Here is a 16,852-nt window from a genome sequence, read left to right as displayed (position 1 = left end):
CACACCTGTGCAGATGCATGTATGTAAATGTGGAGGCCTCAGTTTGGTGTTGGACATCTTTTTTGATTGCTCTCCACTTTACTTATTGAGGCAGGGTGTCTCTCCAAAGCCAGGGCTCACCAGTTCTAGCTGGTCTAGCTAACCAGCTGACCCCAGAGATCCCATCTGCCACTGAGTGCTGTGGTTACAGGTGGCTGCCATGTCATCCTGGATTATTCCAATTCATGACAAGGAAGGTGGTTGGCCTGCAGACAAGTGGAAGGGAAGAGAGGGCTCCTCCATGTGATAACAAACGAAGGAGAAAGCAAAACAAAACAAAACAAAACAAAACAACCACACGAACCATTTTATACTGGAAATTTTCATTCCTAAATAAGGACACATGCACCGCTGCAACCTGGCGCTACTTTATCAAATGAAGACACGAGAAAGCGAGCATTAGAGTCGTGCTTCAGAAACTAAGACAGCAGTCACAATACCTTTCTGATAAGCCTAGCAGCATGAGAGCAGCTCTCCAAGTCATGATATTGTGACCTCTTCCCTCTGACCAGATGGAAGAGAGTTCTGGGAGACTCAGCGAGGTGAGAGTCAGCAGCCAGCAGCTGGCACTGAGAGAGAGTTCCCTATACCCTGCTTTTATCCCAAACTCGCTCAATTGCCCTGACACATACTAGGGGCCTCTGGATATTCAAAACCAACTCTCAGTTCACCAGGAAATAAAACAGGGGGAGAGAGAGAGAGTCGGCAATTCAAATGAGTAATTGGAATTGGTCGTTCTATAAGTCTAGTAACATCTAGTGTAAGGGCAATCTGCACATTCAATTAATGCCATGAACTTATTGCTAACCTCCCCAAGGATCCATGCTTCTGATATTAAAGTCAGGTTTCCACGGGTGTGCATGCATAGTGTAGTGTGTGTGTGTGTGTGTGTGTGTGTGTTTCTGTGTGTGTTCAGGTGCCATATCCCTTGGAGCTGAATTTATAGATGGTTCTGAGCCCTCCAACTTGGGTCCTCTGAAGAGAAGTATATGCTCTTAACTGCAGAGCCATCTCTCCAGCCCAAACTAACATTTTAATTGCATTTCATTTAAATGTAAGCCACTACCCACCGATGCTGCACTGCCATATTGGATAGTACAGACTTGAAGGAGACAGCTTACCTTCTTAGGGAACACCCTTCCCGAACTGGAGATGCTGTGAAATTTTAGCATTTATTGTATTATGTTAAGTGCAGATCCTTAAATGTAGTCACCAAGAACACAAAGGTATGTGTAGGGGGTGGGGGGCATGTCCAACAAGTAAGCTAATTCATTGTTCTTCACCACACTGTTTGCACAACTCTTAGTCACTGTGATAAAATACCCGATGTGAACAACCTTGGAGGTTGAAGTATTTCAGCTCAGTGATGGAGGTATATCTCCCCATTCCTCGGCTCTGCTCTCACTGAGCTTTTATGGTAAAGCAGAGTACCACAGTGGGAGAAACAAGATACACACACACACACATATCCTGCAAAGATACACCCGAAAGCCCATGTCAAGCTGGGCCCCACCTTCTAGTCTTCACTATTTACCAATAATGCTATTATGATTTTCTCATGAGATTAACACACTGATTAGGCCAGAAGCCCCAGGATCCAATCATGTCCCCCAAATCCCATCAACTGGCAACCAAGCCTTCCCTACATCAGCCAAGAGAGATGCTGTGTATCAAACTGACCAGGGGTGCTATAGATTCCGGGAATCTCCAGGTAAATGCATAGGCTACTTAGGAAAGGCAAGGCCTTTAAACTCTTTCCCTCAAAGTAAGATGTCCTGAAAGACAGTGGCAGGCTGCCTGAACAAACACTTGGTACCAGAGATATTTCCAGACTTACAAATAAAAACGGCTCTTAAATGCTACAGAGTTACTGCTGTCCCTTGGGAGGGCATCGATTCTGTCCGATGTCAGCCTCCATTTATTATCTCCTCTTTCTGTGGGGTCTTCTGGGTGAGTCCATCAACACCTCGACAAGCAGTTGTTTTCTTACAGGAGGCATCCATCTTGTATCACGTGTATGTGGCACTTCCCAGAACTGTGCTCTACCGTCAGGGGGCTGAAAAGCCTCATCACCGTTCCGAGTCTTTTTTGACATTAAATCCACATAAACAGCTTCCTCTCAGTTTTTCCCTGGAACGAGATGCTCTCATTTACCCCCGGGAACAATTCTAAACAAAGTCAAATTACAGGAAATTCGATTTTTTTTCCTTCTAAAAATCCTCAGCTACAGATGACAGCATTTAAATAGTTATCCTGTTTAATCAAGTCAAAGTGATCCCTTTTTAAGGGGCTAAAAAAAAAAAAAAAGACAAATCCTCTCATGCATATGAATCCTCATTATTTAAAAGTCCTAACGACGGAGATGGATACGCACAATTATTTTAGAGCGGCCTACCTCAGACCATCCGGTGTAATGATAGCTCCTTCTACAGCAATGTCAAAAGGCATTCACCAGAAAGAACTTTCCAGGAATTCTTTCTTAAGATTAAACCTCTTTTCATCTTCTTCAACAGGAGTCATTTTAAAATATGTGTTTCTTTGGGCAGTTGGATGTGAACTTTTTACCAAACATCCATGGCTATTATTAACCCAGACACAACGTTCTGAGCCCATGTCGGCTGTTTGCTACCCTCAAGATTTCTTCACATTCAGAGCTGACCTGTCACCCTTACACTGCCCTGTGCTGGGGCCAAACCTTCTTACTCTGCTTTTCTGGGAACAGTCACTGGGATTGTGTGAGTGAACTGAATTAATCACAATCTGAATGAAGAGGTAAGGGGCAAAACACAGGGCTTGTGTGTACAGTATACCAGCTTACCATCTGCTCAAGGTGGGACAGGCCAAGGGCTTGGCCTTCAAACAATTGTTAAATTCCAAGTCTCAATTAAAACAAAGTCAACTAGAAGTCAGGGAATAGCTAAGCTTGTAAAATGCTTGTTGCACAAATTTGAGGTCCTGAGTTTGACCCCAAGAACTTCTGTAAAAACGTCAGGTGTGGTGCTGCACACTGCTGATCTCAGTGCTGATGACTGGGAAGGGTAGGGAGACCTCTGTGGCTCAGTGGCCGGCCAGCCTAGCCTAATCTGAAGAGACACAGGCCAGTGAGACACCCTACCCAATGACGCAACGTGAGCAGAGTCTGAGGAATGACAACCAAGATGGTCTACACACACACACACACACACACACACACACACACACACACAAGTTGGGTAATATCCAACTCCAGAATTAAGGGAACCAGTTCACTCTTAAAATCACTAGAAAGAGGCACAGCTCGCTGACAGCTCCGAGATGCCTCTGCCAGACAGTCTCAAATGTCATCTTAACGGATGTTGGTCCTGTCACAGCGTTTCTCTTTGCAGCTGACACAAGTTAATTTTACTCCTTAAAATTAGCTGGTGCTAAAAAAGCCCCATAGTGCTCCATGCTTGCTTTATCACATGGCCAGGATCAGGAACCTCTGGCAGAGGTCAACCGTAGGCACAATGGATGACCCAGAATTCAGGGCAAAATTCATGCTTTCAGGCTTCAGAACCAAAGAAGAAAGCCACCAAATGAGGCACAAAGCAGCTTTTCAGAGCAAGTGGTTTTATTATCAGGTAATAATTATGTGATTAATCTGGTTAATTTGGGTGTGTGGTGTTTTTGCTTATAAGAGTTTCTTCATACTAAACTTTACTTTTTTGGTTTTTTTTTTTTTTTTTTTTTTTTGGTTTGGTTGGTTTTTTTTGAGACAGAGTTTCTCTATGTAGTAAACTTTACTTTTAAAAATTAAAGTTTAAAAGTTATGATGAATAAATTCTTTTGCTTATGCACGCACTGTTTATAAGACACACTTGTCAATTTGTTCTAATTACCCATATAGTCATATTCTATATTCAATAAAGTCCCTTAAGACTGTACCCCACAAAAAGCAACCAGGTGCATATTTTTATTTCTCGTTATTAGAAATTCAACAAGAAATGTCACAGTACTTCTCCAAATGAGTGTAAAGTCAATGAAACCAAGACCAAAAACAAAAAAAAAACAAAAAAAAAAAAAAAAAGAAAGAAAGAAGAAGGAAAGAAAAAAAAGGAGAAAAAAAATCCACTTGCAAAAACTGCAGACAGTTGGGTTTTCTATAAAAATGCATTTGTTTGTAAAAGATAGGGTTTTTAAAAGTAGATGCAAACAAGAACTAAAAGCAAGACATCCGAAGTTTGTGCTTCCTGATTAACTTGATTGTATTGCTTATTCACTAAACAGGTCATGGAGAGCAGACAAGTGCCCTGTGCCTACCGAGATCTATTGGGGTAAGTCGATCCACAGGGACCAGAGGGGACTGAGACAGGATGGGGGTACGTGAAGAAAGGCGACAGAGACAGACAGACAGACAGATACACACACACACATGAGAGAGAGAGAGAACCAGATAGACACACACAAGACACAAAAACAGACATGCATACAAGACACAGACACACAGATACACACACAGATACATACACAGATACACAAAGACACACACAAGGCACATACGCACACACAGGGATGCACACATGTTGCAAGATATTTGACCACACTGTGAACCCTAAGATTGTGTTATTTACTGGGGGTGTGTGGGGTGGAAACCAACCCTGTTTCTAGCTGTGCAGTTGCTCAGCCCTTAGTGCACACGCGCGCGCACACACACACACACACACACACACACACACACACCTTTAACACCTCTGAGTGAATACAGACACACCCTAGGTACTCACTTTCATCCCAAACAATGAAGTTAAGTTAGTTTGTAGAAGGAAGCACCTGTGTTTAAGAGCGATGTATAATTGAGTGGCAGGCAAGGTGGAAGATTTGACAGAATAGGATATGCCCAACTCTCATGAGAAGAGAGAGGAAAGGGAAGCTATTTATGGGGCAGTGCAGAGAGAGGGAGATAAATGCCATTTTACTGGGAGAGTTTTACAGAGATAGGCTGAAGAGAGAATGAGCCAGAGAATTAGAAGAGCCCAGAAGATTAGAAAAAATTTGTCAGAGTTAGTTTGAGACCAAACAGAGCAATTTAGGAAGGTCAATAGAGACAAGCCAGATTGAGTCAGTCAGCTTGTAGAGGAGTTTTGAGTCAGAACAGCTAGCTGAGTTGAACCAGCCATTCAGAGCTCAAAGAAACTAGGAAGGGGTAAGATTATTCAGCAGCAAATCTAAGAGGCTGAAAACTTTCTAGGCCTAGATTAGATTGTTCAGAGGCTTCCAGGACTAAGCCTAGGTTAAGCAGACAATAACATCAGAAGAATAAAAAATTCTTTTACATATATGCATACATAGACACACACACACAGATACACAGACACACATACACACACACATACACAGATATATACATATACCATAGGAACACACACACACACAAACACCCACAGAGACACATGGACACACAGACACACACACAAACACAGACACACATATGAACACAGTGAGCTGAAAGTAAACTGTGGCCTAAAACAATTCAGGAAATGTGTCAAAGCCTAGAAGCTTTTGACTCCTGGAGTGGTTTAGAGGCTAAGGAGTAAAGATTGAGGTATACCAGATGGCTAACAGATCCTGAACGCTCCCAGAGGACACCAACAAGCCTGTATGCTTGGACCACTGACGGTTTTAAGTAGATCTGATTCAGAGTATGGAGAAATGATTCCATCAAAAGAATTTGGGGTCTGGAGAGCTACCTCTGCAGTTAAAGTCACTGATTGCCCTTCCAGAGGACCCAAGTTCGATTCCCAGCACCCATGTGGCAGCTCACAACCACCTGTGACTCTAGTTTCAGAGGATCCAATGCCCTTTTCTGCAGGTACTAGGCAGTTATGTGGTACACAAATCTACACACAAGCAAAACACGAACACACATAAAACAAGGACATTTTTTTTTTTTTGAGGCCAGAGGGTGGTGGGTTGTGGAACACTGAAGGGACTAAGAAATAGAGATCAGGCTAAGAGGAAGATCATGTGGGCTAATTCCAAGGGGGATAGAGAACAGGGCACACAGTACTGATGTGACTAGTTCTAGTCTACAGACGTGAGAACCAAGGAGCAATGGCTATGGGTGAAAGATGTCAGTCAGAACAAGATGCTTTGGGGACAGGTAAGAGAAGACAGGAAAGAGCTAGGGAGTTGTCTTAGTCAGGGTTTTTATTCCTGGACAAAACATCATGACCAAGAAGCAAGTTGGGAAGGAAAGGGTTTATTCAGCTTACACTTCCATACTGCTGTTCATCACCAAAGGAAGTCAGAACTGGAACTCAAGCAGGTCAGGAAGCAGGAGCTGATGCAGAAGCCATGGAGGGATGTTCTTTACTGGCTTGCTTCCCCTAGCTTGCTCAGCCTGCTCTCTTATAGAACCCAAGACTACAGCCCAGAGATGGCACCACCCACAAGGGGATCTCCCCCCCTTGATCACTAATTGAGAAAATGCCTTAACAGCTGGATCTTGTGGAGGCATTTCCCCAACGGAAGCTCCTTTCTCTGTGATAACTCTAGCCTGTGTCAAGTTGACACAAAACTAGCCAGTACAGGAGTTGTCCTGGCTCATTATCACTAATCTATCCAAACTCCATCTGATCCTAGACAGCGACACACTTGGGATACACCTGCCTTCTCAGATCTTCCTGCCTTCACCTCCCAAGCTGAGATTACAGAAATGCTCCACCATGGCTAGCATGACCTCACACTTTGTACCTCAGCTTCTTCTAGTGACAATACCACAGCACAGGGGTGACAGCAGATGCGCAATTAGCCGGAGGGACATAGATCCCAGGTGTGGGAGTCTGAGTGAGGATGGCCCCCATAGGCTCCTATATTTGAATGCTTAGTCTCTAGGGAGTGGAATTATTTGGGAAGGACCAGAAGGTGTGGCCTTATTGGAGGAGATATGTCACTGGGGGTGGGCTTTGAGGTTTCAAAAGTCCATGCCGGGCCCACGTCTCTTCTTCTGCCTGCTGCCTACAGATAAGGATGCAAAGCTCTCAGCTACTTCTCCAGCACAATACCTGCCTGCTTCTTGCCATGATGAGAATGGACTAAACCTGTGAGTTTGTATTAAATGTTTTCCTCCATAAGAGTTGTCTTGATTGTGGTGTCTCTTCACAGAGACATAGTGACTGACACACTAGGCATCTGATACCTATGGAGACAGTGCCATTGTATACCTAGTTCAGCCAGTTTCCCCTCAAGCTGAATCGAACACCATTTAAATCTGCACTGACCACTGTGGTTAGCCACTGGTCACAAATGGCTATTAACACTTCAGTGAATCAAAATTACATGAAACAGTCAGCTCCTTGGCCGTGGGCGCTGAAGCAGAGGCTCAGAACACATCTCCCACCACAAAAAGCTTCTCCCCACACCCACGCTGCCCATGGCTCTGCTATAAACTCAGGGCATGGAGAATTTCCATACAGTAGTATAGGTAAGGGGTGACCAAATTTAATTTTATTAATAAAAACTTCATAATCACGGATACTTAAACATTCTCAGTGAAGAGAGTCAGCATGTGGAAACAAACCAAAATATTTCCTTGAATACAGACAATATCCAAAGAATATAAAATCAGGTGAATACACAGACATTTTTGCAGCTATACTTAGAAACAGTATCTATTATGCTGTCAGCATAGAGAAAACAGCTTAGAGTGCTTAGAAAGAACCTTCAGGCTCAGCACAGCAGCTGTCAAAAATCACTCATGAATAAATGAATAAAGTAACATTCAATTTATGACACAGGCCGTGAAATCAAGAAAACCATCATTGTGGAATTGCTAAATGTTATGTTTTCCCACCTAGCAAGTCCTTTGGGTGTTTTTAAATATGTTTGCTGAGGTGGGGACGCAGTGTTATTATACCAATAAATATGTCCCATGAGTCAGCAGAGAGTGCTCTGGTTAAGATGGGGATGTTATAGTAACCTAGAACTCAGCTCTGTTGTTGCACTAAGATCACATGGCACACACCACACCACCTGTACACACTCATCCTGCTCCCCTCCTTGGTCTTTAGAATGAGCTGGAAGAGGCTAGTGAGGACGTCTGTATTCTAAGGAGCCCCTAAGGAGAGTCTCCTTATGCAGGAAGGGGTGGAGACCTCCACTCCAGGCGAAGCAAAGCTCGTTCACACTCCCTGTGCTCCATATTAGAGTCTAACTGTGAGCTGGGAAAGAAACACCATCCAACTTAACAGATCATGTTTCCCTTAAACTCAATGTACAGTTGCATCGGACTGTACACAGGGTCACAAGATTTCTGACTCTGGCTATGATGAGAATCTCCTGGGAACCTCTTGGAAAAATAACCATCCTAGGCCCCTGTTTGACCAACTCCACCAGAATCCTGTAGCAGGAGTAAGGACTCTAAGGGTTTCATTCGGCAGCATTCACCCGATGACTCTAGCAGGTAGCCCGGACCGAGATCACTGGACTAAAAGAACCGAATGTCACATGATGGCTAATTTTGATTGTCAACTTGGTGGGATTTAGAGTCACCATGGCAAGACATCTGTGGGGACACCAATAGATCATCTCTCTCAGGTTAACTGAGGTGGGAACTGTACATGGAAGAAATACTGTTCCACGTCTCAGACTGAACAAAGGGGAAAGCACGCGTGCTTGTGTTATTGCGTGCATGCTGAAGTCAGAGGACAACCCCTGGAAGTGGGTCCTCTACTTCCACCATATGTGTGGGTGCTAGGGAGAGAACAGCTCAGGGCTTTTCTGTCTGTCTGATATTCCACGCCAATTCTTATCATCAATACAAAATGTCATATAGTCTGAGAATTAACAAGCAAACAGGAAATAATCCCATCTTTGAACAGCAATATTGTAGCTTTCTGTATCCCCTTTCACCCCAGCTCGGCTTCCTGACGGGCACGGCGTGCAGGAAATGGTAGTGGGATACTTGTCTCTTCCTGCAGTTGAAAGTATCATTCAGGCCTGTGGGAAAGCCGAGGATTTCTAAATGTAGCCTAATTAAATTATGGACTCATTTCTATTTCCTAGGAACCCAACACTAAACCACTTGCAAAGCAACAAAAGAAAAAAAAGCCACAGAACTTTCTGGAATTTAAAAAAAAAAAAAAGCTTATTTATTTATTTATATATCTTTTTCGTATGCAACAGAATTCTGTCAGACCAATTGAAAAAATGTTTTTAGTCCTTAAGTCAGTTTTCCTTTTGTTTCAATTCCACAATAATGTCTTCAGAGATTTATAAAATGTCACACAGTTGGCAATTACCTGAAAAAAAAATTCGCTAGTTGAAACCATAAAACAGACAAAAAAACACAAACAATGCAGGGTCAATGCGCTGACTCAGCAGTTAAAGCCACTTGGCACCAGCCAAGCCTGAGGGCCTGGTCATCCTTTTGCTTCTACCTGTGAAAGAGAACTGACTCCTATATTTAAGGTTACGTGTCTCTCTCTCTCTCTCTCTCTCTCTCTCTCTCTCTCTCTCTCTCACACACACACACACACACACACACACACGCACACACCATTAAAATGTTCCAAGTCAAATTCCCAATAAGTACAAAATGTTTAAAAATGACAGTATTAAACAGAAAGGTTTTAATTACCCACACTCATTTCACTCTGACCTAACTGAATTTAACTTATTTACATCCTCTGCTCCATCCACTGTGCAATATTGTATCACTACAGTAAACAAGGCCTGTCTATAATGTTGCATTCCGTTTCTCTCAACAATTGCTGTGCTGTGTGATACCGTGGATTAACAGCTCTATAAAAAGGGGCAGAGAAGCACAGACCGCCCAGGGGGAATTCTTGTTCTACACTGTTAGTTTTGTAGAAATCCTGAATACTGCTGGCGAGACTGGCAGGCAGAGATACTTCAGAGACCGGAGCCTTCAAATGCCCTATTCAGAGATGGGAACAATGGGATCTCGTCCATGGCATTTAGAGTCCTCACTCAGTTACATCAGAGGGGGAAGGCTGGGTACAAAAGTCCTACTTGCCACAAAACTTAATGTCACTCTGGTGACAGGCACAGAGCCCTGTGGCTGGCCAAGTACCCAGCTGGGTGCTTCCAGAGCACAGCTTTCAAGCATCATCTTCAGACCCCTGTTAGAAAACAAGACACAGGGAGGGAGGGACTCCTAGCCCATCTCTGATTCCCCAAAACATTCCAGCAGATGCCTCTACCATGTCAGCCACACACACAGATGGAGACATGAACAGTGTCTCCGTGAAATACTTTGGAAAGGCAGCAAAATCTATGCAGTTAAGGGTGCTTTCTGTTCTCAGCTAACAATTAAATACCCAATGGAATCACAGCTGCCTCCCCTCACCTCAGAGAGACCAGGTCATGTGCTGGTCCCTGGCCAGCCAGGTGTCAGCTCTTCTCATGCCTGAAATTGCTGAACCTAGGACTCACCAAGCAAGTGGAATATTTTATATTAACTTAGTATCACAGTCTTTCTGAGGGCTACACACCCATACCCGCATGCTGGGGAAGGGAGACCGCCTCCTTTTAAGTCCTAAAAATGCAAGGAGCTTCTCTATTATAACAAACATTTTCCTCACAAGAAACATTGGTAGAATTTTTGCTATTAAGAAAACACAATTAAACCCATTGAAATGCTAAATTATGGGATATTTTAAAAGCAGATATGCATATAACTGGTTTTATCATCAATGGTCAGCTCATGGACTAATCCCATTTCAACATGTCCCTAAAATTAACTTGTAGGAGCTGGAGAGATGGCTCAGTGATCAAGCTCACATACTGCTGTTACAAAGGTCATGTACTAGGAGCTGAGCACTCATATGGAAAAGCTCACAACTGCATGCAGATGTCATCCTGGAGAGATGGATGGTTCAGCTTAAGAGCACTGGATGGTCCTCCAGAGAATCCAGGTTCAATTCTCAGCCACTACATGGTAACTCACAACTGTTTCCAGGGGGATCCTAGACCCTCACATAGACATATATGCAGTCAAAACAGCATTGTACATAAAATAACACACACACACACACACACGAAACCACCAGATGCCCGCTTCTAACCTCTGCAGGCACCCACACTCACATGCACTTACTTAACACCCCAACACAGTGTTTTAATAAATTAATTCATATTCTCACAGCTACTGTTATGGAGAAGCAAGTTTTAGATAACCTTTATTTCATGAATATATGCTTCACTGCACTAACCCACTTGTGAGTGGCAGTCCTCTGTTAGTGTTTTACATCATCTTGTAACACTAAAGACTAAGTGACGACATTAACTCACTACAGAGTCACATAGAGAAAAGCCAAAGCCAAATCCAGTCTCCTCCCCAGTGCAGGTCTCCTTCTGACACTGATTCACCAGCAGCCCAGGCTCACGTGGTAATATGCCACTCGCTCAATGCCAAGGAGAGGGCCAAAGGGCTTCTTTTTCCTTTTTAATAAAATTGTCTTATTCTGACAAATCACACCATAGCCAACAGCCAATAACCTACAGAAATTAAAAGCATGAAAGCGAAGTGGACTGCTAGGAAGCCCAATTCACCTGGCACACAAGCTAAGGGCATTTCTCTTGAACGATACTGGTTTCTACTTTCTGTCAGACTTTGGCTGGTCAAGGCTGACTCGAAACTACTAGTGGCCAAGGTTTAAACTGGTATCTGCCCTTAGTACTGTTTAGCCCTTTTGACTCTACAGGGAATGAGAGGGCACACAAAGAGGAGAAGAAAATATGTCAAGGAAAACATTTTTGTCTAACACTCTTGTTTCTTTAAAGAAAGCCATAACGAGGTGGAGGTGCCTCCCCAGGAAGTACTCAGTGAGGTAGGCCAGACCCTCTTTCCTCCCCAGGTCTCCCCTGGGCCCTGATCCAAGGAACCTGAGCTCTGCAGGGATGGGGAGGCTGGCCTGAGACAAGAGAAACTGGAGGAGCCGTGTGCTTTTCTAAGCCAGGCCTGGCTGTGAGGGCAGAGGAGGCTCCAGGGAATATGTCTGAATATCCTCACGGTCTCCTGTGTCCTTTCTCACTCTACTCAGTATCTCTCTGTAAAGATCACAGAGACAAATGCACAAGGTGAGTAAGGCTGGTGAAACAAACAGTGACTGCCAGTGTGGTGGAAAGGCCTGGGCACGCGGAGGGGGCCGGCCTGGGCATTCGGAGGGGACCAGCTCTAGCAAACCAGGTCCCACTGAGTTTTGCCATGTTTTAAACAGCAGATTAGATATAGTTCCACCCACCATTCTGCATCCTTCCATTTCCTTTCGATGACTTATTATTTTTTAATTTATGTGTATGTGTGCATGAGTTTGTGTGTACTGTACATATGCAGCTGCCCACAAAGGCTCACAAGCATGTATCAGATCCCCTAGAACTGGAGGTACAGGCGTGTAAACCATCTGATGTGGGTTCTGGGAACCAAATGGGGGTCTTGTCCAGGTGTGGTCAATGCTCCTATCACTGGACCATCTTTCCAGCTCCTCATATCTCCTGTGTTGGAGTAGCAATGAGTGTAGTCATGGGGGAAGTTTAGGTTCAAATCCCTTACCCATCAGCATCTGCAATATTTCAACATTAACTTATGAAATACTAATTTTGTCAGACGTTTAACTACAGGAGGAAAACAAGACTCTCAGCCCTTCTAGAGCTCACCCTCAATTCAGACTAGAAACTGCTCGAGGCCACACTCAAGACCAACTGAGCATCCTTTTCCTGGTACCCTGAGTTCAACCAGTATCGTCTCTCTGCCACAAACTCTCACTGTTCCCAGTCCTTTATAATCTTCTGTCATGGAGCAGCAGACATCACTACCTTTGACAGCCACGTCAAGCCTCTACCCAAACTCCAAACCAGCAGTGATGATACAATGGCAGTGCTGTAACACAGTACGCAAAACCTTCCTTGCATTTATTTCAACATGGGGGCCCCTGAAGACTCAATATAAAGAATGCTTGAGCTCACACAGAGAAAGTCCGAGGAGGAGTGAGGAAAAGCTGAGAAGCATCTATTCCATGAGTTGGTCCCAAATTAGTATGCCCGACTTTAGCTACAAGCACTCTCTACTACAGAGACTGCCCACCTTTCTGCCTTGGTACAAAGAGGGCTATTCTTTAGTGCTTTAAAAACTCTCTGTAATCATTAGCATCTGCCAACAGGAGACGAGAGAGACTTGCCACCAGGTCACGTTAGTAAATGATGCCCATGGATCCTTGTTGAAATGTTTTTCAATATACATCCTGTATCAAACTCAGGTCCCCCTGATGACAGATTCCAGGCCTATAAAGTAAGGGACGTTCCTTAATAATCCATACAATATCCAAATGACAGCCCATCCCACCTGTTTTTAAAAGAAGAATTTATCCCATTTCCATGAATAATCCCAGCTAAGCCATTTGAGATGGGTGACCTCACTCTGACTGGAGCCAAAAGCATCCAGGAGGTCAGTCAAGCACCCACATTAGGTGTGACAGTCACAACGGCATTTCCAAAAAGATCAGGAGGGTTCTGACTCAATCGCTGCTTGACACGCTTCTGGGTTCAAAACTGAACTGATGATGGGGAAGACATGGAATGGGGAATGCGGATAGGCTAAAGGGAGTGGATTACTGGGGTGTGCCCTTGAGTGGTAACCTGTCCTGACCCCTTCCTGCTTCTCTCTTGCCTCTTAGCTGAGGTGAACAGTTTTCTTCTGCCTTTCTATGAGTCTAAGAAGAATCCAGGCAGCAACCACAGTCCAACTAAAATCATAAGCCAAATATATCTCTTCTCTTTGATATTACTGTTTAACACACACACGCTAACACACTCTCCTACTCACTTATAAGGAAACGCACACACAGTGAAACACATACACTCACTTACATACACTAAAACACACACAGGGAAACTCACACAGGGAAACACACTCACACACACAAAGAACCATATACACTCACATTCACACATAGACACACACACACACGCTAACACACTCTCCTACTCACACATAGGGAAACGCACACACAGTGAAACACATACACTCACATACACTAACACACACACAGGGAAACACACACACAAGGAAACATACACACTCACATTCACACATGGACACACACACACGTTTTTACCTCTTCTGTCAGTTGTCTTGGGAAACCACATCAGCAGAATTTACCACAGTCAGAAGAGAGCCTGGCCAACCTACGGTTTCCTCCACCACAGTTTCTAATACAGAGGACCACAAGTGTAGACTACAAGAAAGTGACGGTTGACACAACAGCTGTCCACATGCACACACTGGCCTGCTGTCTATATACACATGCCAGTGTCTCCATCCGTCTCTTCACATGCGTGACTCATTTGAAAAAGAAAATGAAGGTTTGCACATCCCAATCTTCAAAGTACACGAACTGTTCTCAGTAAGAAAGCTGGCTTTCATTTCTTACCCTCTATAATCCCAGAAGGTTCTAGTCAAGTCAGTGTGACAGGCACATTCATGGCACAGTGTCAGCACAGTGGACTCTCAGGTGACATACTCAGTCTATGTTCTAGAAGAGCTGGGGGGTAGGGCATTTGACATTGGATTTTTCCATGAGAGATACATGCAGGCAGTGAAATCATGTAGTTTAATAAACAAGACCAGAGCCAGAGTAGTGGCACATCCCAAGACCCCACACTCAGGAGGCACAAGTAGGGGGATTGTGAGTTTGAGGTCAGCCTAGAATACACAGAATCTGAGGGTATCCTGGGCAACACTGCCAAACCCTGTCTTGAAATGCAAACAAGCCAAGACCCAACAACAAAGTCCACATCCACAAACTTAAAACAGCAAATCTGGGGGAACGGCTTAGTGTGCAGCGTGCTCGCCCAACGTGTGAAAGCCCTGGACCAACCCCAACCCCAAATGAACCCGGAAAGGGAGCACACATCTGTAACACTGCAACAACTATACTCGGGAGGGAGAGGCAGAGGGACCACAAGTCCAAAGTCATTCTAGGCTACATAAGAGCCTGTATCAGAAATAAATAAAAGAACATGCAATCTAGTGTTGTCCACGCAAAGAATCGAGGGCAGCCTCTGAGAGCTCTTAGAAAATAAACATAAATTGTTCTGCCAGAAACACTTGTGTGGGATCAAGAGTGTGTGAACAGCTCTGTTTCCATGGAGACCAGTGAGCACACCTGTCCCTCTTCATGGTCAAAGCTGCATAATGCCATTGGAAAATCACCAAACTCCACATGAACAGAGGGACCTGTCTTTGTTGTCAGGTGAAGCCTGAGGCTCTATGCCAGCTCCCCTTCTAATAAATTAGCTGTTCTGGAGATGGCGTGGAGGATGGTGCACTTCATAGCAGCACTCGGGAGGCAAAGGCAGGTAGAGTTCTGTGCGTACGGGGCTAGCCCAGTCTACCTAGGAAGTTCTAAGCCAGTTAGGGCTACATAGTGAAACCTGTCTCAAAAAAAGGAAGAAGGAAGGAGCTACCTGCTCTTCTCAGGTTCAGGATGTAGATCTATGTAGAACACATAGAAAGCATGGCGGGGGTGGGGGGGGGTCTGTTCAGTCTTTATCGTGACTATAGCAATCAGATAACTAATTCCCTAGAGTCTTTTAACTGGGTTCCTAGAGCTGAGGGTAAGCCTTCAACAACAACAATCGGGGAGGGGGACGGGTGGGCTCAAGACAGGGTTTCTCTCTGTGTAGCCCTGGCTATCCTGGAACTCTATATTCCAGGCTGGCCTCGAACTCAGAGACCCACCTGCATCTGCTCTTAAGGGCTGGGATTAACCTCGTGAGCCACACTGCCAGGCACAACTTACTCCTTTAAGCTTACCTACAACCACATTTTTACTTCCCTCTCTGACCTTGTCTCAAGGATGAAGAACAGGGGGACCTACAGCAGCTCATGAGCAGGAAGCACAGGTTCACCCTACTCTGTACAAGGATTCTTTCTGGGAGGGGTGTCCTATATCTGGATCTGACAGCTATGAAGCCCTCCCAGGCAGACACTCCTGACTCACACGGGCTTGTCTTTATCTTTATAATTTTCTTTATTTCCCCCCTTAAAAAAAAAAAAAAAAACATTGAAAAATAAAAATGTGAGTTTGGATCTTGCAAGATGAAAATTGTTCCAGAGATGGCTGCAAACTGCCTGACAGTAGTTAAGCTGGTCAATCAGATGTTATGTTTATTTTACCACAATTTAAACAAAACCCCAAACTCTCCTATCCCACTGGCAAAGCTGGTCTATGAGCTGTGCGCTGCCTCCTGAGGTAATCAGACCAATCAATGTCATTTTGAAAATGGGCATGAGATGTACTGCAGGCCACCAAACCGTAAAGCATGAGAAGGGGGAGGGAAAGGAAGGCAGGAGAGGCAATGGTTTGCTAAAACTGAGGTGAATACAGATTTGCCATTTCATGGTAGACTGTTAGCAACCAGCCTCACCCCAGGCCATGGTCAACCCCAGGGCTCCACAGCCCTGGGACTAAGGATGACTCTTAACATTCAGGGTGCTAATGAGGGCAGCAGCTATTGCTAGGATTCCTGCCTTGTTTGTGCAGACCTCGCCTGAGGGCATTTGAACTGTGCGGCACATCCTTTAATCCATGTGAACGTTCTAGGTTATAATTCCTTGGACAAGAAAAAAAAAGAAGAAGAAAGAAGGAAGGAAGGAAGGAAGGAAGGAAGGAAGGAAGGAAGGAAGGAAGAAAAAAAGACTGGATTTGAAGGAAGATCCATACACTAACATCCTGGCAGGGGCTTGGGCATAGGCAGAGGTCTCCTCACCTCCAAGGCCAAACCAGAAGATACAGAAAGAGTCGAGTTCAGGTTTGGCCTAAGAAGTTTG

The 16,852-nt window shown here is 44.4% G+C and overlaps 1 protein-coding gene and 1 long non-coding RNA gene across 8 annotated transcripts in view; both read right to left on the bottom strand.

Annotated features, from left to right (window-relative positions):
- Nucleotides 1-16,852, bottom strand: part of Farp1 (FERM, ARH/RhoGEF and pleckstrin domain protein 1) — a 251,806-nt gene that overhangs the window by 127,874 nt on the left and 107,080 nt on the right. The window lies entirely within an intron of this gene.
- LOC147001948 (uncharacterized) overlaps nt 9,098-16,852 on the bottom strand; it is a 51,620-nt gene continuing 43,865 nt past the window's right edge. The window contains exon 3 of the long non-coding RNA XR_015044707.1: nt 9,098-9,299. This is a non-coding gene — a long non-coding RNA (uncharacterized LOC147001948). The remainder of the gene's footprint in view (nt 9,300-16,852) is intronic.

Source organism: Mus caroli, unplaced genomic scaffold (assembly GCF_978045245.1).
Source record: "Mus caroli unplaced genomic scaffold, Mus_caroli_1 scaffold_12, whole genome shotgun sequence".
In the NCBI taxonomy this organism is placed as follows: Eukaryota; Metazoa; Chordata; class Mammalia; order Rodentia; family Muridae; genus Mus; species Mus caroli.
The sequence above is the reverse complement of the archived record's forward strand: the minus strand, read 5'-3'. Positions and strand labels throughout refer to the sequence as shown.